Source organism: Oryctolagus cuniculus, chromosome 15, assembly GCF_051225735.1.
Source record: "Oryctolagus cuniculus isolate XC-2025 breed Fujian yellow rabbit chromosome 15, ASM5122573v1, whole genome shotgun sequence".
NCBI lineage: Eukaryota > Metazoa > Chordata > Mammalia > Lagomorpha > Leporidae > Oryctolagus > Oryctolagus cuniculus.
In genome coordinates this window covers 75,122,420-75,129,842 of record NC_142881.1, presented here as the reverse complement: position 1 = coordinate 75,129,842, position 7,423 = coordinate 75,122,420, and positions in this window count along the sequence as shown.

Sequence of the window (7,423 nt, the reverse complement as noted above, 5' to 3'; positions counted from 1 at the left end):
ATCTGATTACTTACTTTTCTGGATGAACAGAGTCCTAGAGCTCCCTACTCCACCATATTTGCTAAATTCACCGTGATGTTGTCTGACAGCCCAAGGCTGTAATCAATCCATGTTTCTGCTCAGCTGGAGCAGAGGAGGAAGCCTTGTGAAGTTGAGTGTTAATGAGCATGTTAGTTCTGGAGCAATCCCTTTTACTTCCAGAGCAAAAAGAGTGTCTGACTTTCTGTCTGCTTGGATTAGGTCTCACCATGCTGGCTTCCTGGGCACTCAGATGCCCTGCTTCCAGGAGAACAAACCAACTGTTGAGTGAGATAAAAGCCACTTTCCATGGGCCCTGACTGCACATGCCTCTCTGCTTTGCCCTCTTCCTCTCACACAGGGTTTGTTTAAAAGTGGCTTTTGTCATCCTGGAGACCTCTGAGAGACAAGGATTGAGGAGAATGTGGGGCATTCATGTCAGGTTTCATTGGTAACTGTGTTAAGAACAACTGAACCAATAAAGCCATTGTTGTTAAAATGATGTTGGGCATTTTCCTTCAGCTTATTTAAAAATAGTTTAGCCCTACTAGTAACGTTCCACACTGAGTTATTTACCGAATGTCCCAGATAATCCACTCATGTTGGTTGGAACTAGAAAATATCTTTTCAGCACATGGGTTCTGAGAATTGTGTTCTTTACAGATCTCTTTGCCTGTCCTTGGAAGGTTGGGGGTGGAGGAGGGAGCAGCCCTGTGTATACATACAGACTCAAAGGGAAACCTCTAAATATTGTGTTGCTTTTTCTCTGTCTGCCTTCTTCCCCTATGGTATTCATCCTGGAAATTCTGACTGCCACTGGATCCAGGAACTCGGATCTCTGTGTCCTCAACTCAGTGAGGGCCCAGGCCTGTGTTCTCCTTCCCTTCCTCTGCCATTCTCTAGAAAGTAGCTCAGAAATCTGGATGATCACATGGGAGACCTGCATGGAGATCCTGGCTCCTAACTTGGCCCAGCCTTGGCTGTGGCAGGCATTAGGGAAGTGAACGGACAGATGGAAGATTTCTCTATCTCCCTCTCTCTGTCATTCTGCCTTTTAAAGAAATAAAAATAAATAAGAAATAAAAATAAATAATAAATTTGTTTTTTTTTTAAAGAAAGACATCTAGGGGTGATTACAGGGCTCACCTCACTTTCAGTTTCCTCTTCACTCAGATATCACAATCCTGCCTTGCCTTGGTGAAATAGCTATTTCATATATACTGTGTCTAGTTTTCTACTTGTTTATGGGAGGATAGTAAATCCAGTATTTGTTCAGCTTTTGACACCAATTTGGTTTTTAAGCTCTAACTCATCACATGGATTTCATGGACCATTTTAATAATAGAACTAATTGGTCCTTCTTTTTCTCCCATTGTATAGATACGGATCAAAGTTCACAGTCACGATCATTATGGTTTAGAATGCTTTCCCAGGGAAGGAGTGCATTGTGAAGGGATTGGTTTTGACATGGCATGGAGCAAATGGCTCTGATCAAACACTGTGACACAGATGCCTTGGTTTTTATAAATCTGAAACCCAGTTGGGTTTCAGAGTTGCCTGTTTTTACTTAGAAAAAAAGCACATAAATTAGAAAAAATATTTCTATGGGTGTATCAGGGAGGACAGAAATGTATACTGCTGAACATGCTGAAACTCTCTTGCCAAAAAACAAGAGCCAAAGCTACAGGTTTATAGACTATTACTTCTTTGAAGTATGCATCTCTTTCTCACAATTACGTAATGGTAGAGTGTATTGATCTGAAATATAATTCACATACTGTGTATTTCACTCACATAGATTCCATGTTTGGACAGCTCTCAGAATGCCGAGGGTTACCATATACCCAACAAGTTCATGTCATTAACAAGAGAAATGAGTATGTGTATCCACACGGAAACCTGAGCACAAGTGTTCATAGCAGATCATTCATAAAGCCTAAAAAGTGGAAACAACTCAAATTCTTTAATCTAATTAATGGATAAAAAGAATGTGGCACAGGCATCCCCTCTATCCAGAGGAGACCCTGGAACACTGATGCATTCTTGAAACTGCAGATATTGGGGCTGGCACTGTGTCTTAGAAGGTTAAACCTCCACCTGCAGTGCCAGCATCCTATATGCATGCCAGTTCAAGTCTCAGCTGCTCCACTTCCAATCCAGCTCCCTGCTAATGTACCTGGGAAAGCAGCAGAACATGGCCCAAGTGCTTGGGCCCCTGAACCCCTGTCAGAGACCCAGAAGAAGCTCTTGGCTCCTGGCTTTGGCCTGACCCAGACTCAGCCATTATAGCCATTTTGGGAGTGATCCAGCAGATGGAAGATATCTCTCTCTCCCTTTCTCTCCTCTCTCTCTCTCTTTCTGCCTTTCAAATAAATAAATATTTTTCTTTAAAAAAATTGCAGATACTACTGAACCCTATATATATTATGTTTCTTCTTTTATGTACATACCCATAATAAAGTTTAATGTATAGATTAGACACAGTAAGAGGTTAACAACAACTCATTAGAAATCTTAGCAATGTCGGCTGGCACCATGGCTCAATAGGCTAATCCTCTGCCTGTGGGGCCAGCACCCTGAGTTCTAGTCCCAGTCAGGGCACTGGATTCTGTCCCCGTTGCTCCTCTTCCAGTCCAGCTCTCTGCTGTGGCCCTGGAGTGCAGTGGAGGATGGCCCAAGTCCTTGGGCCCTGCACCTGCATGGGAGACCAGGAGAAGCACCTGGCTCCTGGCTTCCAATCAGTGTGGTGCGCCAGCCACAGTGGCCATTGGGGGGTGAACCAATGAACAAATCCATTTAATTAAAGACATGACTATTTTGGCCTAATTTTATTTAAATAAAAGACACAAATGAATTATTTGTGAGTGTTTATGAATGTATGTCTCTGTCTCTCTCTCTCACTGTCCACTCTGCCTGTCCAAAAAAAAAAAAAAAAGAAATGAAAGAAAAAAGAAAATTTTTACTGAAGGATGTATTTATAGCTCCTCTTTGGTGTATCCAGATTACTAATATCACTACTTTCTGGCACTGTGGGACCATTATTAAGTGAGATAGAACAGCTTGAGCAGAAGCACTGTGATGCCATGGCAGTTGACCTTATGTGGCCAGTAAGTGACCAGTAGCAGACAACATAGAGAGGTGGATGTTCTGGACAAAGCATGGCTTGTATCCAGGGAGGACGAAGTGGGATGGCATGAGATTTCATCAGGCTACTCAGAACAATGCCCAGTTTAAGACCTATGCATTGGCCGGTGCCATGGCTCACTAGGCTAATCCTCCGCCTTGTAGCACCAGTACACGGGGTTCTAGTCCCGGTCGGGGCACCGGATTCTGTCTCGGTTGCCCCTCTTCCAGGCCAGCTCTCTGTTGTGGCCAGGGAGTGCAGTGGAGGATGGCCCAAGTGCTTGGGCCCTGCACCCCATGGGAAACCAGGAGAAGTACCTGGCTCCTGCCATTGGGTCAGCGTGGTGCGCCGGCCGCAGCATGCCAGCTGTGGTGGCCATTGGAGGGTGAACCAATGGCAAAGGAAGACCTTTCTCTCTGTCTCACTCTCTCACTGTCCACTCTGCCTGTAAAAAAAAAAAAAAAAAAAAAAAAAAAAAAAAAAAAAAAAAAAAAAAAAAACCTATGCATATGCATTGTTCATTTGACATTTTTAGCCCCAGTAACCAGAATTAGCTGAAATTATGGAAAGCAGAATCACAGATAAAGGGGGGCTACTGTATACTCACAAAATGGATTATTATTTGACACTAAAAAGAAATGAAACACCAAAACAGTTTGCAACATGGACAATCCTTGCAAACGTTATGCTAAAAGAAAAAGCCAGTCACAAAAGACCACATATTGAGTTATTTAGCTTATATGAAATGTTCAGAATAAACAAAAGTCTAGAGAAGGGAAGTAGCCTTGGAATGTGAAGGAGCAGGTGGGGAGAGGGGAATGACTGGTAATTTGGAGAGTGATAAAAAATTCCTAAATAAGATTGTGATGATTGTATAATTCTATGAAGATACCAATAAACACTGAACTTTGCACTCTAAATGAGTGAATTAAAAAGTATGTAATTTATCACAATAAAGCTGCTTTTTCCTCCATGATTTTTAAAGAACATAAAAACTAGATGCCATGACAGGTCCTCTGTTGGGTGCTTACAGACAAATAAATGCGTTGTTAAAGATGGTTGGAGAAATTTGAATGGACGTTATTGAGATGAAAATATTGAATATTCACATGGAAGCCTAGAAAAGTAGAATGGCTCCTCCCCAATAATAAAATAAGGACAAATCCAGTTAATTAAAGACATGAATATTTTGGCCTAATTTTGTTTCAATAAAAGACACAAATGAATTATTTGTGAGTGTTTATGTATGTCTGTGCATATACCTGGTATAATATGAAACAAAAGTATACACACTCAAATGTAAACTCTTAGTAGTGAGATTATTATGTTTTCATTTTCTTACTTTGCCTTTCTTGTGTTTTCCAATTCTTTATCCTGCACACACACTGACTTTATAATGAAATTGTATTGTTGCACAGTTCATATGCATGAAACATGCACAAGTAGAGAGAATAGTGATGAACCCCCACATACGCAGCGTTCCACGTCAGAAATCACTAGTACAGCCCAACCCATTTCATCTGAATCTCACTGACTGTCCCTCCTCCTTGGATTGGTGTGAAGAAATTAAAAGATTTTTTGCTCAAAGATGATTGTCAAATTGGTAATTAACTTTATATAAAAGATAGCAGGTCTCTTAGGGTACTTATCAAGCTGTGATTGAGAATGAAACAGGATTGTGGTGGGTGGATCTGTTCTAATGTAAAAGTCTGCATGTATTACCTGTAGAATGTTTTAAATAATGAAAAGTAGAAAGATAATTTGACAGAGAGAGAGAGAGAGAGAGAGACATACTTGCTTGTATACCAGAAGTACAAGTCTTTTCTTATATTGTTAGTAAAGTAATTAAAGGAACAATGAACTAGAAATCAAGAGACATGGGTTCCACTTCCGTTTCTGAATTATTGCTTACAATTGCTTATAAGGATCACGCAAACCATTCAATCACCCAGTAATATCTTTTGACATCTATAATGTGCCTGACATTTCTGTTATCTAAAGATAAAGCAGGAGCTCATTTTCACAGTTGTCAGGACTCTTTGAGTTGTAAGTAAAGAACACTCTGGGTCAAGCCAGCTAAAGCTTAGACACAATGCAGTGGTATATGAAACCATGCAACCCAAGGATGGGCCTGACTTGCACCTGAATTTCATCAGCCCTTTGTCTTCCTGTCTTTCCACCCCATCCTCAATTCTGCTTTCTTCTCTGTGGGCCTCCTTTGCCTGCAGGTTCTGTCAATACAGCCACTGCTGGCAGCTCTCTGACTGCATCCTCATTCCACTCTGGATACTGCTTTTGTTTCTCTAGGTCCAATGTCACCCCCTCTAAATATTCTCCCATTGAATGCCCAATCATTGTGTGCAAATGCACCATGCAAAATTATGGCATACCTGATAAATTCCAGGTAAATGTTATTGCTCCCTTCCTTTTATCTAATGGATCCAACCATTATGCTTGTCAACCAAGTTCTTTTTTGTTATTCTTCTGAATTTTCTAAAAATTATTTACTTCTGTTGTTATTCATGGTCTACTTTCTGAGGCCACAATTTAGGAAGTACCCACAGCCCCTTTTCTCATGAAGATATTCTGGGTACTTTCTAATGAATCTTCATTGGATGCTTTCCCATTGTAGTCATCAGAGATCACACACGAGCTTCCTTGTACAGCCCAGCCCATGCTATCTACATTCAGCACCAATAAGAGAAGCTAGGCTTCTGTTTCCACAGTTACCATTGCCACAATAAAATGTCCATGATGCCCACCTGTCTTTTGCAGAATTACTTGTAGTTTTCCTTTTATCCAATGAAAAATTACAGCAATAGCAGAGTTCTCCCACCCCTGCCATGGAAAGTCATTTGCTCTTCTGAGCTTCAGTTTTCACAATTATTTCTATCAAGATTTATTTATGTATTTGAAAGGCAGAGTGACAAAGAGAGATATCTTCCAACTATGGGTTCACTCTTCGAATGCCAACAGCAGCTAGCATTCAAGGCTGACCTAGACCAAAGCCAACAGCCAGGAACTCCATACAGTTCTCTCATATGGGTAGCAGGGAACCAAGTCCCCAAGCAGGGAACCAAGTCCATCATCCACTGCCTCCCAGGCACAAAGCAGGAAACTTAATCAGGAATGGAAGGCTGAGATGTGAACCATACACTCCAATATATAATACATATACCCAAGGCAGCAGTTTAAATGCTGTGTCCAACACCAGCCCCACAACTACTGAATGGGGTTAGGAGCTACTCAATGATGTAGCTGGGAGGATTACAGGAAATAAGGGTTGAAAGCTCCTAACATAATTCCTAGGACAAAGCAGACACTTGGTAAAAGCGAGTCACCTTTTCTCCTCCAAAGGCACAGCAGTTTTAGATGTCTTTGTCTAGGGCTCACTATGCTTCTTCTATAGCCATCATTTCCCTTATCTCTTCTAGCTGTTCATGCATTGCTGAAGCTTGTAAATCCATCTTTGTTTCTTTTTATTGCCCACAGAGCTGAACACAATGTCTTTTCATGGAGTGGGGCCCTAACAGATGATTTGTGAGAGTACAACATATAATAACTTGGATTCTACTCCTATTCCAACACCATAGCTAGAAATAGGTTGACGATACAAGCTTTTAATAATCCTATTACGTGTCAGACTATGCTAGAAGATTTTCATTTGTTCTATCATTTAATCATTGTACACGTAAGGATATGACCTACCTCATGGAAACAGGTTTGTGGACTCCAAAAACTCACTGCCCAAGTCATTCAACTGATATGTAGTGAAGCTTGTCCTCAGGTCCAGGTCTGGTTGCCCAGTCCCTCTGAACTGATTGGACCACTGCGTATCACCCATCTCTAGATGGTCCAGCACCAGGAATATCTGAGTTTCTCAGCCTGTTATAGCCCTTAAAGGTTGAAAAGACCAGGCTAAGTCATGAAGAGTTGGCAAGAGTCCAGAGTTCAGGGTCAAGGTGTACGTTGTTGTGGGAATGAGTCATGAGCACTCACAAAGAGAAGCTGGGGAGAAACCCAGCTGAGAGCATTCATTTCCAGCCCCAGAGCCTGGCCACCTGTGAACACATTGCCACCTGCTCTGGAGCTCAGTGGTGCCCATTCATTCCTCACTCAGTTCCCTGATTCATTAGTCTTCTTCAGAGGCTCCAAGGTCTAGCCTACATTTTTTGTGGATGCCTTCTTATGTCTCAGCCCTCACCTAGCCAGCTGGTTTGGTCAAACCCAGAGTTATTGTGGGAAGCCAGGAGAAGCAGACTTCCCTACCTATCTTTAGCA